Raw genomic sequence first — 18,855 nt, 5'->3', positions numbered from 1 at the left:
CGGTCATACATTTTTCCCTCCTATGACCAAGTTGCCTCCGCCCAAACGAGTTGACTTGACTCAGAGCGAATGAGGACATCCGATTTCACCGGTCACTGTAGAACCTTCCAGAATATAAAGACTGCCAGTTCTTTTACCTTTTAACAAAACGAGAGCTCCACGAGATACTTTAATGCCGCTTGACTTGATGTTGATTCTGCATCCTTTCAAGTCTAAAATACTCAAGGAGATGAGATTCTTTCGTAAATCAGGTACATACCTGACATCTGAGAGTGTCCTAATCGTCCCATCGTGTATCCTAATTTTAACAGTACCAATACCAATTACCTTACTAGATGAATCGTTTCCCATGCGCACAACTCCACCTTCAACCGAACTGTATGTAGAGAACCATTCTCTATTGGGACACATGTGGAAAGAACATCCCGAATCTAGGATCCACTCGGACGTGAGCTTAGAGTTATCGCTTGTTGACACTAACAAGAAATCATCACCGCTTTCATCGGCCAAATTAGCATCAGCTGCATCTTCCTCGTTACTCTCAGCAGCTCTTTTATTTCGCAGTTTATAACAATCTGCTTTGATGTGACCTAACTTTTTACAATAGCGACACCTTTTGTCTCGTTTCTTTGATGCTACCAAAACGGAAGCTTGCCTATCTGCCTTGCTATCCAAATGAAGCTCATTGTCAAGTTTGTCTCTACTCAACAAATGACCCTTCACATCTTCGAACGAGATTTTATCTCTACCATAAATCAGGGTCTCCCTGAAAGACTTGTATGAAGGGGGTAAATAGCACAATAATAGCATAGCTTGATCTTCATCATCAATATGAACCTCAACGTTATTTAAATCATTTAAAAGAGTAATGAATTAACTGATGTGATCTCTAAGAAGCTCACCTTCGTTCATGCGAAATGTAAATAGACATTGTTTCAACACTAAACGGTTAGCCAGAGACTTAGTTGCATAAAGAGTTTCTAACCTTTTCCACAATGCGAATGAGGTCTTCTCCATCAATACCTCCTACAATATCGTATTCGCGAGGCACAACTGGATTGCAGATAAGGTATTTTCATCAAGCTTTTCCCATTCTGTTTTATTTAGATTCTTAGGCTTTTTCCCGGTAACAACCTTTTTCAAACCGGATTGAACTAGAATTGCCATCATCCAAACTTACCACAGATTAAAATTTGTCTCACCATCGGACTTCTCAATTTCAAACCTTGTTGTTGCCATATCTGAATAGGCTGATCTTTGAACTAGCTCTGATACCACTTGTTAGGGATCGACCCGATTAAGCAACAAACAAGTAAAAATAGCAGAAGAAATTGAGAAGATGAACACACAAATTTAACATGGAAAAACCCCTTCAAAGAGGATAAAAAACCACGAGCAAAGATAATTTTACTATAATGGCAAAAGAACGAAGAGTACAAAAGATGGAGATAAAACTAAACCCCGAAAACCTGAAAAATAAAGAACCCTCAAAACGTAAACACAAAATTCTCTGAATGTGTTATGAGTTCTAATCTACTGGGTGCATTTACTAAGGTTGTAAAACAGTCTATTTATAGGCTAAATTCATATGTCAAATAATAATAAAATAATCTAAACTAATCAGTGTTTGACTGAAACAAATAAACAGAGTTTAACTAAAAGATTATTTCTCAAATTTGACTGAAAATAGAGTCATACTTAACAATACCAAAACTTTCAATATGTGTTTTATTATGATAAATGCAATGTCATAAAATGTCTAATGTGGTACTTGAACTATTAGTATATGTTTTATTATGGTACCTAATGTTAAGGAAGTTAGTGAATTGCTAAACTAATAAATGAAAATTTGATACGTAATTTTTTTTGAAATAACTAAACATATGATTACTAAAAGAGAAGTAAATACTAAACTTATATGTACTTTCATGGATAATAAAAATATTGCTTAAAAATTATAAATATTATTTTAAATAGATGGTATTCTTTTCTTATGTAAATTTAATATTTACTTCATTTTATTAACCATATGTTAGTTATTTATTTTAAATTTGATTTTATTTTTTTAGTTTTTACATATATACTTAATGATTTGGAAAAAATTCTATTTGTTGAATTTTTATTAGTCGGTTTAGCAATTCCCCATAACGTTATTAACACTAGGTACCATAATAAAATACATATTGATAATTTAGGTATCATAACAGACATTTTCAAGATATAAGAAATACATTGGACATTTTATGAAAGTGCAAGTATCATAATAAAACACATATTGCAAGTTCATGTATCACATTGGATATTTTTAAAGTATAAGTATCATATTAGACACTTTATAAAAATACGGTACCAAATATAATATTACTTTTTAAAGGAAAATATGAGCTTTTTACTTAGATAATACAAAATTAATATTTAAATACCTAAATGGTTTGCCAATACCATTATTTACTAAACTGATATGTTTTTAATAGTGTTAGGGTGGAGGGAGTTAGGGTGGCGACACCAATAGTTTTTTTTTTGTTGCAATTATGGAACCATCATTAGCATATGATTTGTGAAAAAAAAATATATTAAACGGGTGGAGGACGTATGAGAGGCGACACCAATATCGGGGTTTGAAAAAACCCAGTAAGAAAATAGGCCATATATGATCGTTTGAAATATAATAAATTTAAAAGGGTTTATGGGGACTTGAGTTATGGGACTTGTAATGCATGTGTCAGGTGGGGGTGGAGGACTGGTGATAGGCAGCACCAGTTTTGCCTAGTGACCGCCTGTAGCGGACAAGACCAATCGGTCACAGGGCTTGAAATTGGCTTTTCAGTTGCTTTTTTTTGTTTCCTTTAAGCATATATATAAGAGTGTATATGGATGAGGTTTGTGGTTAGATTTTTTTTTTTTTTGCTTTTGGTAGAACGGGAAGAAAGAAATGGAACATGTATTTTTTTTGTTTTATAGGTTATGAATTCTTTTTTGATTTATTTATTTTGCAAACGGTTGTGTTAAATTTATTGAGTTTTTTATTTTGTAGAAAGGGTGTGAGTTTTTGTTTTTAGATGCAAGTAATGAAAGGGTATGAATTTTTTAATAGTTTATTTTGTAGGAATGTTTTGAAGAAAGGGGCGTATGTTTTGCTTTTTTAACATTATTGATTTTTTATGTACTTAATAGATGGTCCATTGTATTGAAATTTTGAGAGTTTTTTATTTACTTAACTAGTATAAAGAAGATTATTATGTAAAAAATGTGATGTTTTCTAAATTTTATTTGTAATTATTATGTATTTGTTTGTTAGCTTTTTTATCTCAATAATACAAAAAAAAACTCAAATAGTATGCCCAAGAGATAATTTATCAAACTTGTAACACCCTTAACCCATTTCTGTCATCGGATTAGGGTTACAGAGTATTATCAAGCAAATCAGAACATTCATTTTCAAAACATAACAAATATGCAAAATAATTAGTAACATTCACTAATTCATTTAAATTGGGATAAAATTACTCTTACATGCCTTAAATCAAGCTTACAAAGCCCTAAAAACAGTTTGAAAACATTCTGGAATCAATTTGAAACAAATCAAAAAATTTTGGAAAAAAACTTAAAAATTTAGAAAATAGGGGTCACACGGCTGTGTGACAAAATCCAGACTGTGTAGACATTCGAAATATGGACACATGACCGTGTCGCAGGCCATGTGCCAAACTGTGTGAAACCTGCATATGAAACAATAATGACACACGGCCGTGTAGGGTGGCCGTGTGTGGCACATGGTCGTGTGATAGCCCTTGTCCAAGGCCATGTGCTGCCTAGATTACTCCTGAAACAAGCCACTTTCAACCCACTTGCCTATGTGTCAAGACATACTAAAGACACATGTTTACAAGCCTTCAAAATACAATCAAACGTACTCAAATCATCCTAAAACAATTAACCTATGTGCTTAACCAATGTGTCATCATTGACACCACAATTCAAACACTTAAATAAGCCAAAATTTAAAGCTATGTTATTATGTCACAAGCATATATCAAATGGTAGCACATAAGCTCATAAAACTACCTTACATTCAAGACAAAACTTGCCCTTCTTCTATTCATCTATTCTCATTCAAATGTACCATAATTTAACCACCTAAGTAAGATTTATACTAAGTGACCAAATAGCATAACAATACCATAATCACACAATGTCTAGAACATGATCACATATAGCTATTACGAAACATAAACATTATTTCATCAATCTAACCATTACCACATATATGACACAATCAAAACTTAAACAATTTCACCTATTACATGACAAGTTCCATACCATACTTGTATTTTCATACCAAACCATGAACAAGCAAAATATTAATTAAAGCATATATTCATCACACAAGTATAAACATACCACTTGTAGTAAGTGTTGGAACGCCGACACCCCTACGGCGCAGTAGAAAATAAAGTATTCGATGATCCTAACCATGGATCCATGTGTGAGGAACGAATCGGGGTGAAAAAGATTTCAAAATTATTGAATCTTTATTCTGAGTAGACAGCAACGCCTTGGCAACGAGTAATCTGATCTGCTATCGAATCAAGCCACAATCTATCGTGACCCCGGCCTCTACGTAATCCACCCTATTGACAATAAACGAAAAAATCCCCAAAATAATTTTGGAGAAGACTTTGCTTAGACGGCTGCTAGACCTACCAAGCAAAGAAAAATAGGATTTTATATCCCTTTTTAGGGTTTTTAGAAATTAAAATAAATATAATGTTTTTAAACCGAAAATTATAATTACATTAATTATTATAATGATTTCGGTAAACTATATATTTATTTGAATCTATATACTAACCAAATTCATGTTCTCATTATGCGTACAACAACCTTGTACATATAATGTGTTCGATATTTGATTACCCAATTAAATTAATTCTATAATTAGTTAATTCAAGCGATAATCAAACACAATACCAACTAAGTTTTATTCCGTTCATTTCAACTATAGGGTGTGACCTTGTAGGTTCTTGTAACGTTAGCAGTAATACTAGAACGATTCCAATGTTATAAACAATGAGTGGCATCTAGCAATGCATCATTGTTACCTAAGTCACAAGAAACCATGATTCGACATAACCTTTTAATGATTAACCTTTCATGCAATGATCCTTAAGTCCTTTATCTCCGGATTGGACACAAGTCATGGAATAGTCACACTTGCATAGTTCATTCCATGTTCCTTGATATCTTAAGTAGACTATGATATACAAATAAGTATGACATCTCATATCAGCTTATTTGAGCATGGCCATGCATTTCTAGTTTCACTTAATCAAGTGGCCTAAGATGTTACTCTCATTATGTAGGAGAGACTTATCCTATCTCAATCAACCATATCCCTCTACATAGATCGTGGTATATCCAACATCAGCCTTTACAGAACAACCAGTTACGGTGTACGTTTGACTGTATCAAAATATACAACTCACGATGTTGGGATTATGATGATCTCAAGTCTGAGGATCATATACATATTAATCATTATGAGTAATGTTGTGACAATTACATAATAATCTAAGAAACATACTCATAACGGGCCAATCTAATATGTTGTTCTCTAACACACGTATTCATGCATTGATTTTGACACTCCATATCAATGACAACTCTTTATCATCAGTCAACTACATATTAGTTTTAATGCATTATTGTTGTCATAGCCAACAATAATACTTGACTAAGGACCTTTTAAGAATAATCATATTATTCTCAGGACATTATTATTACAATAGTTTATTTATACACACAGAAAAGAAACGAAATAATAATGGTAACGCCTTATATTAATAAACATGATAATCAAGTATGTTATAACAACCATCTCATGATTTATCTTTGGGCATACTCTAACAGTAAATACTTAAAACATATACGAGATACTCTTATTATATGCCACATATCCCACAATTAAACTTTTTCAAAATCTACCAAAAGAATCCAGATAGTGTGATATTCGCATTGATCCAATCATCTGATTTCGCAAAATGTTATCTACAAGGAAACAGAAAAATGACATGAGGAAGCTTTAATAAGCTTAGTAAGTTCACAAGTTAAAATGATAAAACTTACCGAATAAACATGCAAAATCATTTAATAAAAATGTTAATAGACCTTTAATCTTGTCAACCACAATTAATCAATGGTGAGTTATACAAATATATAAGTTGCATAATTCGTTCAATAATACGAATTCAGTCAATATCAATTCACGATATACTCTCAAAAATCAATCAAACATTTATAGAATTCAATACGCAAGTCATTTAACCATTTAAAATCTACCCGATGAACGATATCACATATATGGATACGCGGTTATCCACCGTAACACACCACAACGCTCCAACAAGCCAAACCAATTGAGAACACACCTTGGCACCAAGTGCCTAGCCCATAGGCTAACATCCCTCCAAAAACACACCTCAACACCAAGTGTCAAGCTCGAAAGCTTTACATCTGCCCTCGATAACACGCCAGAAACACTATAAATATAACACGGAAGTTTGCAACAAATGTTGGACTTTAGTATATTAAGTGGACAAGAATAAATCAGGAATCATCATCTCAACTCAAGTCAGACCCGTACAGCGTGCAATATAACCTATTGGCATGCCAATTGTATCCTATCTTATGTTTAGTCGGGCCCAATATAGAAAATCAAATAACAATTTCCATTTCAATCAATTTCTCACCAATTCAAACGTAATGTTTCATATATATCTAATATTAACAAATAATATAATTCATAATATTAACATTACTAAGAAATAGTCAAAACAATACCGTATGAACTTACCAAGGCTAAACTGCAAAGTCAACAAAACTTTAAAGACTATTCAACAACTTTCCTTTTCCTCAATGATCTATTTGTTCTTGATGTATAATATAATTTAATTTAATTTTAGCCCCAATTTCATATATTGTTCAATTTAATACATATAACTTTCTATTTACAACTTTTCACATTAACCCCAAACTTTCACATTTTATTCAATTTGGTCTCTAAGACCAAAACATGATTATTTCTATAATTAAACTTTATACTCATTATACCAAATTTATAAATATACCAAATCAGTCCTCACATGCTAAAATTTTACAATAAAATCATGTTTAATTTAATTCATTTTCAATTAAACCCTTAAACTTGAAAATTATTCAAAATTACTTAACAAAATATTTTATTAAACACCCAAACATCATATTCTACCAATTAACATCAAAATCAATTAAAATCATCAATAGTATATTTTCTATATTTTGTTAATTTCACGAATTAGCCCTTGTACTAGCTAGATTAAACTATAATGATCTCAAAACATAAAAATCATGAAAATTGTTTAAAATTCCTTACCATGCAAGAGTAACTATAATGATCGAAAGCTTGGAGGTGCTTCAATGGTGTATTCGATTTCTCCAAATGAAAAGAATAAAGATGATATCTTTTTTTTTACTTTGTTTATGATTTTAACTAACTTACAAAAATGTCATTAACTAATATATTTTTAATTTAAAACATACATACATCCCGTCCGCTAAATTAGAAATGGCTTAATTGTCATATAAATCTCTACCATAATGATTTTTCATCCCTTTAGCTCAATTAAACTAATATTATTTAATAACGTTGTTTGACTTGTGCTACTATAAGATGTTATTAATTGTACTACTATAACGATGTCATTCTCAAACATTACGACTATTATTCCCTCATCTGCTTACATCCATTCACACTTGTGGATGACCTTTTGACTTCTTATGTAACCCCTTATCTAGGACAAGCTCAAAAGTCAGCGGAGGCATTTCCCATGTAGACAAATTACACAAGACGGGGAACTTGTTTCCCCAAATATACAATGTGCACTCGCGAGTGTACACCTCATTGATATATTGTTCAGCATTAATCGAGGCACGAGCACAAGCTACAACAACATGCGCATAGGGGTAACAGAATGTATAGAACTTCCTGCAATCGCATCGTCTAAAACATATGTTGAAACTAAAACTTACCCATTTTCACAACTTGTTTTTGCGAGTTTGCATTATTGTTGTCTCGGTATAAATTAGTCGCAATGTGCCAAATATAGTAAACGAATTTTCACAGAACACCGAAACGCCTAATCGTATAAATTAGTCCTTTCGATCTATCGGATATGATGCAAATATTGTTTGATACGAGCCAAGGAGGTGACACTCAAGGGGTTGTTTTTCCTAGTGGTCCAATCGCTCGAAGCAAGGCACGACAATTAAAATCAAAGATGAATGCTTTTGTCCAAGACTTTGTTGCTACAAATTTAATTCATCATGTTCGTGACGTTGACAAATACGGGAATGCAATTCACTGGACCAATCTTGGAATAGTGAAAGCCCATAAATTGGTGGATTAATCTTTTATGTATCTTATTATTATTATTTACTTAATTCTCATTGGTTGGGACACATCACTTATGAGTTAAGTAATTTTATTGGTTAGGTTATTATTTATTTATTTTCTTAGATAATTTTAAAGAGTTTTATTAGGATTCAATTACTCTTGTAATTTGCCTATAAATAGGCTTGCTTTCTACACATTGGGGGGGTGGAATAAAAAGAGAGTATTTTGTTTTCTTCCAAATTTGTGTGAGGCAAATTTTTGAGAGTAGAGTGATTCTTCTCTTGCTATTTAGTTTGGAGTTTGTTACTTTCAAGGGTATTTCAGAGTTACAAATATTCAAATTTCTTTCCCGTTCATCGGTGTTTCTAGAGGTGCTTCTTCTAAGGGTTTTGTAGGGAGCCGCTCAATCATTGGCCTTTTTGGTTACAAGTTAACCAAGAGTTCCATAAGGCAAATCTATCCTTTTTTCTTTTATTATTATTGTTATTATTTAACTAATTTTATTTATTCTCGTTTTATTTCTAATTTGTGTTTCTCTTGTGTCTAGATCCGGGATTCCGCAACATTGTTCTCCCTAACAACATATGCTCGTAAGTACGTCAGGAAGAATTCCCATGATTCCATGTTCTCATTGTCCATGATGGCAAACGCTAACAGGAGTAAGTTCTGATTCCCGTCTTGAACAACCGTAATAAGTAGGATCTACATATATTTTCCACATAGTCAGGTTTCATCAACCTGTACAAGTAGCTTGTAGTGGAGAAAGGCTTGCACGTATAGATCGAACATCTAGAACATCCAGTAGAAAGTTCTTCTTCCCAGTTGTAGTTGGTCGTCCAGGCCATAGTACGGTGTGTCTGCAACTCAATGATAGTCCCTAACATGTACTCTTATATAGCGGATATCCACCCCTGTAGCTATTTGTACAATGCATTTTAATCTCCGTACAAATGCCCCATGGCCATCTGTTTAGCTATCCATGCTTTCTAGTATGACACTCGGTACTAGAACCGTTTTTGCATTTCGACAATCAATACTGATACAGGAATAGCTGATATGTCCTTCACCATTGACATGATGCATTTGCAGATAGTTTGGAATCAAGTTTGTGGTAATCTTGTGTCATACGTGTTGAAGTGTATGTGTGATGCCCAACAAATTTTTGGACCTACCGTATTTTGTGACCTCTAGATAAATACGGCTTGTACCCGCCAATTACAGCTTTCTGTCGACCTCCAACATTCCACAATATATAATGTCGATTTAGACAAGAAGACTTTGTAGTCAATCGACCCATTAATGCTATACCATTTAATGGAAAATACACAGTCTTCATTGGTTGCGAAATTTTGGCCCATGAACAACTCTACATGTTCGGGATCTGCAGTCAATCGGTGAGCAGGTAGTATATTAGGGTACTCCAAGAACTCAGATGCATGCGCCCATTGGGATCTATGGTCGACATATGTGCCCTAAGAACATTGCGTATCACAATACCTCAACTCGAGTTCCCGAGTGAAGATGCATTAACATTTTCATCGTTATTCGTGTCTTCATCATCGATATCATCCAGGACCTTGTCTAGATTGGGATCACTACAATCTTCAACCCGTGGTCAGAAGGACAATTATTATCATATTCATCATCACCATATATATCGATCTCAATCACCACTGGATGTATTTGTAAACGGAGACCCGAGTTAAGGTTCTCAAATGTAGGTGGAACATTAAGATTGATGTTGATCCTGCTTACAGTTGTTCACCTATCAACGTATGCTCTCGGAACCATCGTACACAGATCTTGAACTCCATGTTCTTCACTTAATGGAGTGAAATCTCCAGTTAACTCCACATCAGGTAGCTCCGATTCCTGTAATAAAGAGTAATCATTGTCTCCACGTCTTCATCATCTACAAGTTGCATCTCGATAAATTTGATGAGAACTGTCGAAACTGAAAATTTGTAGAATAGTTTCAAGATCCTCCTCCCACAACGTCTAACAATTTTTAGATTGATCATTTTCTTCATATCATCAACCGAGACATTTTTATTAAATCTCATTGTTATTTGTCGGGGACATTCAAATATACATCTAATTGTTGTTGTTAAAATTACTCCATCGAAATAAACTTATAAAAAAATTGATTGTCTATCTTCAATACTAAATCTATAAAACAAATTAAATTTCTTAATATTTTATTTCAAAAAAATATGCTGTAAAAAAATAAAATTTATATCTACTTACTAACCTTACAAATTCTTCTCTATTTTCTCTTCTTCTACAACAAATTTTTTCCTCCTCTCTTCTTATCTTCAAAATCGTTCAAGAAACACTCTTTAAATAGTGACTGGGTGCTGCCTATCAAGAGTCTTCCACTAGTGCCACCTCTAAAGCACCCTCCACCCGTATTTTTACCTGATTTTACCCGTGTATAGACACAAAATACACGTGTTGCCTCTCCTACCCCTCCACCGTTTTCATATATATATTTCAGAAATCATATGCTAATGATGATTCCGTGATTGCAGCAGAAAAAATGGTGGTGCCGCCACCCTAACTCCCTCCACCCTCAACACTGTTGAAAACATACCATTTTGACAAATAATGGTATATTTATACCATTTAGGTATTTAAATATTAATTTTATATTATCTATATAAAAAAGTAAAAAATATAACATTATGCATGTAACAAATTAGAAAACAGAAATACATATTAATTAAGAATTTCTATTTGAGTTTACATTGCTTGAGTCAAAACACTAAATAAAGGCCAAAAACATATTATAGTAAAAATAATAAATAAATAAAAAGAGAATATTACCAAAAATAGAGAGAGAACGGAAAAGGAAGTTTGAAACCAGCATAGTAAGGGCAAAGACGTAAATTTAACATAGGTAGAAATAGTTAGGGTTTTTCTTCCCATCCCTATTTATATCTTCATCCCTTTCTTCTTCCTGCCTCAACCCATTGCCTCTCACCTCTTTCTCTATTTTTCTCCATTTATTTGAATTCTAAGTTTTAAATTAGCATTATAGTCTGGTTATTACTTGCCTGTGATGTTCTAACATTTGTCCGTACCATCTGAGAATATTTTTTCCCTGATGTATTCTCTTCAAGTTTTATTTCTGAGGCATCAATAAACCAAAATAAGCTCTTATTTTTTTTTTAAAGAAAAAAATCTAAATTTGTTTTGAATCCATATCTCCCTCTGTGTTGATGAATGATTAAGGCTGTGATGACGAGAAATTATACCATCAAACTGTGAGAGCTTTGCTTCGTTGATGTAATCATACATTTCTATTGTCTGAGCCTATTTACATTTTATTTTATTGCCTTCATAAAATGGGAGATAAGAGGGGAAAGTGATGAATATTTCCCCAGATGATCGAAGCTGAACATACTGTGCGATTTGTTAATCTCTAAATCGTTAGAGATTGGAAGCCAGTGTTCTGATCCCTCTTCATCCCAGTTTTTAATTTATCTGTTCTATGTTAAGGAGGTGTTTTGATGAAAACCCATAAATTGAATTGAATCATATGTTTTAATTTTTAAAATATAAAAATAATGAAAATAATATATCAAATATTATTTAAAATAAATCAAATAAAAGAAGTATATAGGAAATAGTAGGAGCAATAAAAAGACATGTCATCCTTTTTATTCTATAGATATGAAAATGCTGAAAAATATTTTAAAAATTAGTCTGATTTTCTTAAAATTATTGTCTTATAAGGTGTGTAGTGAAAACGTGCATTATAACATTAGTTAACGCTACTATTACAACGGTAACATTGAATTCAATGGCCAATAAGGTCCCACAGTCATAAAAATTCTTATATAAATCCTTCAAACATTTATTCTCTTCACCCAAATACGCCAATTTCTTCTTAAATTCTCAATCTTCAATCTCCAATTTCTAATTTTATTTTTCAATCTTCAAATTTTCATTTTCAATTCTCAAATATTTTTTAAATTCTTTTTTCTTCAAATTTTTTCTCTTCAATTTTATTTTTCTTATAAAATTTTAAATACAAATCAACTTATTCGTTTGGATTAATTAAATTTAAATAGTTAATTATTATGTTGTTTAGATTATTAATTTTTGTATATCGACTAAACTCGAGGGTATCTGACTAGCTCTAGATCAAGAAACCGATGAGGAGGTTAGCTTATGAATTTCAAAGTTATATAATATGTGTTATAGCACTTGAAATTAAATGTTACACATGTTCTAAAAATTATAAATTCGTAATACAATTTATATGGATGTCATATGCGGATCCGATGATTCAAGAATGCGTATCGGTCAAATTTTTGGCCAATTGCAACATTTGGAACATTAAAGTGCCATTGGTCGTTTTTGCTACAATCGAGATGTACAAATCTGACTGAGTCATGCAACAGTTTGGGTGTACATAGCTTATTCCACTGCTACCTAGGAGCTTGATAACCTCAACAAGATTGACTTGCGAGGAAGACTCGAGGAAGATTTACCAACATTTCACAAGAAGTATATCGAGATGTGAGAGTGTAGGTAAGAATTCTTGCCAACACATGAACCATTTCTTACATCGAAGTTGGTGATGTCTTCGAGTTACATGGATTGGTTCAAGCATAACGACAAGTTGTATTTACTGTTAGATTTAGAGAGGAGTAGCCAACTTGTCGTAGGAGGCCAAGACGAGGGCCCATCAATCCTAGATTGGGAGATGTAGATGCGGCGGGATTGACATTTGCTCCATCTGCATCAGAGGACACCATTGCCGCGCAACCTCTTGATTAGTGTGGTTTATTTATTATTTCTTTTAACCTAGTTTTTTTTTCTCAACCATCACAACATACACACTTATTTCCCGTATCATCACCTTCAGTTCCTATTTATTTTATATAACCACCACAACATGCACAATCATTCAATGTATCAACACATTTAGCACCAGTTTATTTTATACAAGCACCACAACACGCCCCATCATTCCCCGCATCAACACCTTCTTCAGGGATATATTATGCATGACCGTCACCCACTGCTCCATATTACATGCCGATCCCGCCATCAACACTGACGCATCTGGTATCGTCTTCAATTCCCATATTCTATCCGTAATTAGGCCAGGCGACACCACATAGCGGCCAATCGATAGTGTCGCAGACTCTCCCAACATCATTGTTCTACCGAGGTGGGTCATCCTTGCAACCACTGACTCAACTCAAGAGGATCCACAAAAGGCGGCTAGGATACGGTTGGGTTCAACCACAAAGGAAGAGATGATGTCAATAGTCAACCTCTTCGTGCACGTTAATGTGAAGTTGAAGTCGACGAGCAGTTGCCAAACACAACAGTGCAACAGGACCCTAGGTATGCTTGACGCCCACCTGGTTGTGGCACACATTCAGGACGCTAATGATTACGTTATTTTGTAATTTTTTATATATATATTTTTTACATCTAAAATGTACATTTATTTACAATGTACGAAACAAATTTATTAAATTGGTTTGGTTTGTATGCAATCAAATTGTGAGTTTAAAATTTACAATTCAAATAACTCGAATAATTCAAATAATTGAATAACATGTTTTATATGTAAAATTATAAAATTTCAAAAAAATCTAAAAATATATAAAGAAAGTTAAAAAGTCAAAACTTTCTAGAATAATAATTTGGGGTCCTAACTAAGTTAATTAACAATTCAAGTTTATTATACTAAAGCATTTTTTTTATTTTGATTTGGAAGAGTTTTCAAATATATATGATTTCAAATTTATGTGCTCTAACATGCAATTAGTTATACTGGCACAAGATTTTAACTTGAAATGTTTAATTTTTTAATTTAACTCGAATACTTTCACTCGTTTCAATACGACTCGTCTCAAATTTTATTTTACTTGAATCGATTGGGAAAAATTCCAAGTCGAGCTAGGATGATAAAATAGAACACGTGCGATTTCTACATTTTTCTCGATCAAGTTTATCCCGGGAATCCCTGGTTGTAGAGGCTTAGAATTAAACAAGTTTTGTGGTTGAAATGGCCAGAGAGAAAACGCTCCGTGCATGAGGCGTTTTGATCTGACGTAGCAGTGAAATCGCTACAGGATGAGTGGTGGTGAATATAAAACATGTTATAATTTTACATTATAACCCCTTTATATATTTTTTAGATTTTTTTTTTGAATTTTTTATAATTTTACATATAAAAAATCTAAAAAATCGAATAACCCCAATGTTGTCACAAGTTATAATAATGAGGTCACCGCCTTTGGTGGTGGTGAATAAGACGCATTACTTAATTGTACTGAAATGCCATTGCATTTTTCTTCATTGTATTTATTTTTGAGTTTAATAAAGCATCCTCTTTTGATGAGAAACTCGTTGTCGTGCATGCATAACCACCATCAACTATGGCCCCATTTATGCTCCATCCCTTGACAACATAACCTTTGTAAACTTGAAGCCCTAGTTACACTTTAACCCCAGACCGTATAATCACCATCAATTGGGACCTTGAGTTGCAACGCGATTCAGTTTCCCAAGAGATGGCTCCATATTCACATGACAAATGAGATTTGTAGGTCACTCAACTCCACAACACCACTGTAAACTCACACTTTCCTTAAAACTATAACCTTGTCTATCTCAAACACTGATAAAAATAAGCTTACAAATGTCTAATTTTCAACCGCAAGAAAAAGAAGAAGAAACTTTTTTTTACCTAAGTGAAAATGCGTCTTATAGGGCGCGTTTTCATTGTCACATCGGTGAAAACGCGCCTTGTAGGATGCATTTTTCTTTCTCTCTCTAAAAACAGCCTAGATCAATAGATTTTTAGGATTTGGCATAGTTTCTCAATTAATTTTTTTCAGCATATATGCATAAATTAACCTATAAATCTCTGTAAAAAATTAAAATAATATAATGTAAACACTAAATTTAAATTAAAAAATTATAATAAAAACTAGCATTATCAAAATAAAATGGGATAATGATACGATTTATCCCTGTACTTTAGTGAAATGGTTAATTTGATACTTGTACTTTTGTATTGTTCATTTTGATAGTATTTTTCTTTTCAATTGAGTACTTTAGCTTAATGGTGTTAGTTTTGAAAAACAAATTCATTTACTGCCATGTGGCATCATGGGCACACCTAAAAAGTTGAACGAGAGAGGGTTTTTATTAAAAATTTACCAATTTTATTTTGAAGGTAAAAGAGTAATTTAAAAAAAAAAATTAAATTCAATTCCAAATAAAATTCTTTGTTGAAGGTATCCCAGTTTTTTTTGTCCTTTTCTTTTTATTCCATATTTTTCTTACTTTATTTATTTATTTTCTGTCCATTCTTCTTGATGTTCATTTGTAAGCCAGGCATGCAAACCCAAAACTGATGGTCAGAAACTCACGGGTCTCCGTTATGTAAACCCATAACCCAGAACATCAGACATGCAAACCCAAATCAAACGAAAACTAAAGAACAAAAAACCAAAGAAATAGAAACTAAAAGAGGGAAACAAATAAACACACTTTATTAGAGTCTAGGTTCAAAAAGAAAACCCAGAACACGAAGAATCAAAGGATTTGGTTTCACTTTTTTGGTCACATGTAGGTATGATGTTGATTTCTTTTTTGTTAATAAAATTACCGTTTAGAGAGCAAAATAAAAATGTAAGGAAAAAGAAAACTTTTAAGTTGGAGCTAAAGAAGAAGAAGATGATGCAGATGGATATTAGTGAGAGATTTGGTTTCACTGTCAGTGTTCTCGAAACACGTACACATTCTTTTCTCCTAATTATAAGAATTGATGAAGGAAGTCTTTTTCCAGAGATCTCATTCCCATCCATCTAGAAACCTATCCAAGATGAACCACCATCAAAACCACCACTTCATCCTCTCGTTAATCTCTTCGGATAACAATTTTACTTTTTAATTATTTTTCTTTGAAGGTTTCTAAAATTTGTATTCATTTTACTGTCATTAATTTAACAATATATTAATTAAATTATTTAAATAAATATAATAAATAACGTGTCAACATGATTTTTAATTATGAATTAAATTTTCAAAAAAGTTATAACTTTAATCATATAAAAAATTTAATCTAATGTACTCAATAGTCATTTTGTATTCTTACAAAAAATCACCTCATCATCATCATTGTGTTTGCATCGAAACACATATCTTCCCAGTATAGCATCCAATCTCGCCACCCCTACTAATTTTAATCTCATTGAAATCAATCTCACCGTCCATCCAAATAAGTCTATAATCATGTAATTGCATTTTAATATAAATTTAAAGTTATTGTTTTCCTTTCCATTATTTAACCCCAGTATTTGCGGTTCTATAAGCCCAAGTATAGAAAACAAACGTGTGCTTAAAAATAACATATAATAAATAATGAAACGTATGGCTTGAAACTAATTAATAATAACACATGAAATATGTACGATATCAAAATTAAAAAAGATTAAATTGTTTATGAGTCGGTGTCGAGTTAACTTTTGACACCAACTCAATCAAATACATTAATAATATATACAATTGATGGAAATAATAATAGTGTGCATAATAAAATTAAAATGTATAAAAATCTTAAACTAAAGCTTTATCTAAATGATAAATTAAATGTTTTATTAATGTGATTGGTTTGGATTCAAATCTCACTATATGCATATTTTTTAAAATAAAAGACTAAAGTACCCTAGAATAAAATAATTATTTTAATCATGAAAGGATATTTCCATAATTTCCTTTGTAACACCCTTTACCCGAGTTGAACCTATATCTTGAGTAAAGAATATCACTTTTGAACATGATGACCGCTTAACTTGAACATTTATTTGAACACTTCATTTTAACATATATATAAGCTTATTTGAAGTTATTCAAGTCATTTCTAGGCTTCCTAAAGTTTGGTTACAAATCGAGACCATTCAAGGCCCATTCGAGTTAAAACAGGGTAAACATGATCAATGTCATGACATTGAAAAATGGGTGTCGCATCACTGAGGGCAGAATACTCCAATAACTTCAATGCCACGACATTGACCTGTGGTGTCGCAATAGTAAATGTTGGATGTCGTGACATCGAGGACAAATTACCCTAGACATGACTTAAACACCTAAAACTAAGTCAAAATCGTCTCTAATCATTCCACAACATTTCTAAACATTTTTAGAAATTAAATATATCAAAATATCATTAAAAAATCACATATAATACATGAATATATCCATCTAAGAAAGATAATCCAAAGGTATAAAATAATTTTAAACATGCATGACATAGCTTTGGAACCACTTAGCTAATTTACTACAAATATTCCAATGGTTCTAATTCTGTGTACATGGCACTCAATTACCAAAATAAAAGTTCCATACACTTCAATCCTTGCTTGATGATGAGATGAGGATGAGGATGAGGATGATCACTTCAAAAGATGTCTTCAAAATGATCTTTACCTATGCGTTCAAAACAACACAATAAGCTTGTGAAAGCTTAGTAAATACTCAAGAATTAATATCTTACCTTTGAATTCAATTAGGTAATTCCATGAAATAAATAAATATGATTAACATGATTACAAGAATTAAACAAAAGATAAGTACACAATAACAAGGTTAATTAACACATTTTCACTTGTCACACTTTCATCATTCACTTATCATTCATATATCACTCACGTTTCCCATTGTAGACTCGAGTGAACAAGAAGATTATACAGGATGTAATCACGGAGTAAACAAGCATGTAAGTGGTAGATGATCACAACCATTAGTAGTGTTAGAACATGAGCACTAAAGTGCTAAATTCACAAGCGTGCTACGGAATTCCTAATGACAAGTCATCTATATCCCACAAGTTCAAGACTTGTCTACATGGGCTTTGTCAATGACATAAATACAATTAAATTTCAAAATAATCAATTTATTTCACAAATTCAAATCCTTAAGAAAATTTCATAATCACACAACACTTTTCAACACTTTACAATTTAGTCCTTTACTCTACTCAACTAACCATACCATCAATAACCGCATTCATAAATCATTTTCTTGAATTTAACACTTATTTATTATATTATATACATTTAATTTCATAGTATTAGTATGGGCAATAGTGTATTTACTCATAATAATTTAATTAGGTAAGAATAAATCCTAAAGTACTTACATATTTTGGCTTCACAACACTTCAACCTTTATCTACTTGCTTCCCTTTCTAACACCTTTAACATCAACCTCTTTATCTTTGTCTTCTTCACATATAAATAAAAAAATGTATGATCAAAACATTTATCAAATAATAATTTCATGCTCAAATAATTAAAATAAACATGATACTAACTCTAAATTATGAAGATCTTACCTTAGAGCCTAGGTTTTCTCTCTATTCAAACATGAACACTCCACTTCCAACT

General features: G+C 32.2%; 3 non-coding genes across 3 annotated transcripts; all 3 read left to right on the top strand.

Moving 5' to 3' along the window:
• Nucleotides 1-11,484: 11,484 nt before the first annotated feature.
• On the top strand, nucleotides 11,485-11,570 carry LOC128033482 (small nucleolar RNA snoR117). The gene has a single exon (XR_008189554.1). It is a non-coding gene; the product is annotated as a small nucleolar RNA snoR117 (small nucleolar RNA).
• A 93-nt stretch (nucleotides 11,571-11,663) lies between these two features.
• On the top strand, nucleotides 11,664-11,748 carry LOC128033471 (small nucleolar RNA snoR116). Its single transcript, XR_008189553.1, has one exon. It is a non-coding gene; the product is annotated as a small nucleolar RNA snoR116 (small nucleolar RNA).
• A 44-nt stretch (nucleotides 11,749-11,792) lies between these two features.
• Nucleotides 11,793-11,894, top strand: LOC128033305 (small nucleolar RNA Z103). Its single transcript, XR_008189522.1, has one exon. It is a non-coding gene; the product is annotated as a small nucleolar RNA Z103 (small nucleolar RNA).
• Nucleotides 11,895-18,855: the final 6,961 nt, after the last annotated feature.

This window comes from Gossypium raimondii, chromosome 1 (genome assembly GCF_025698545.1).
Source record: "Gossypium raimondii isolate GPD5lz chromosome 1, ASM2569854v1, whole genome shotgun sequence".
NCBI lineage: Eukaryota > Viridiplantae > Streptophyta > Magnoliopsida > Malvales > Malvaceae > Gossypium > Gossypium raimondii.
This window is presented reverse-complemented; position numbering and strand designations above follow the sequence as displayed.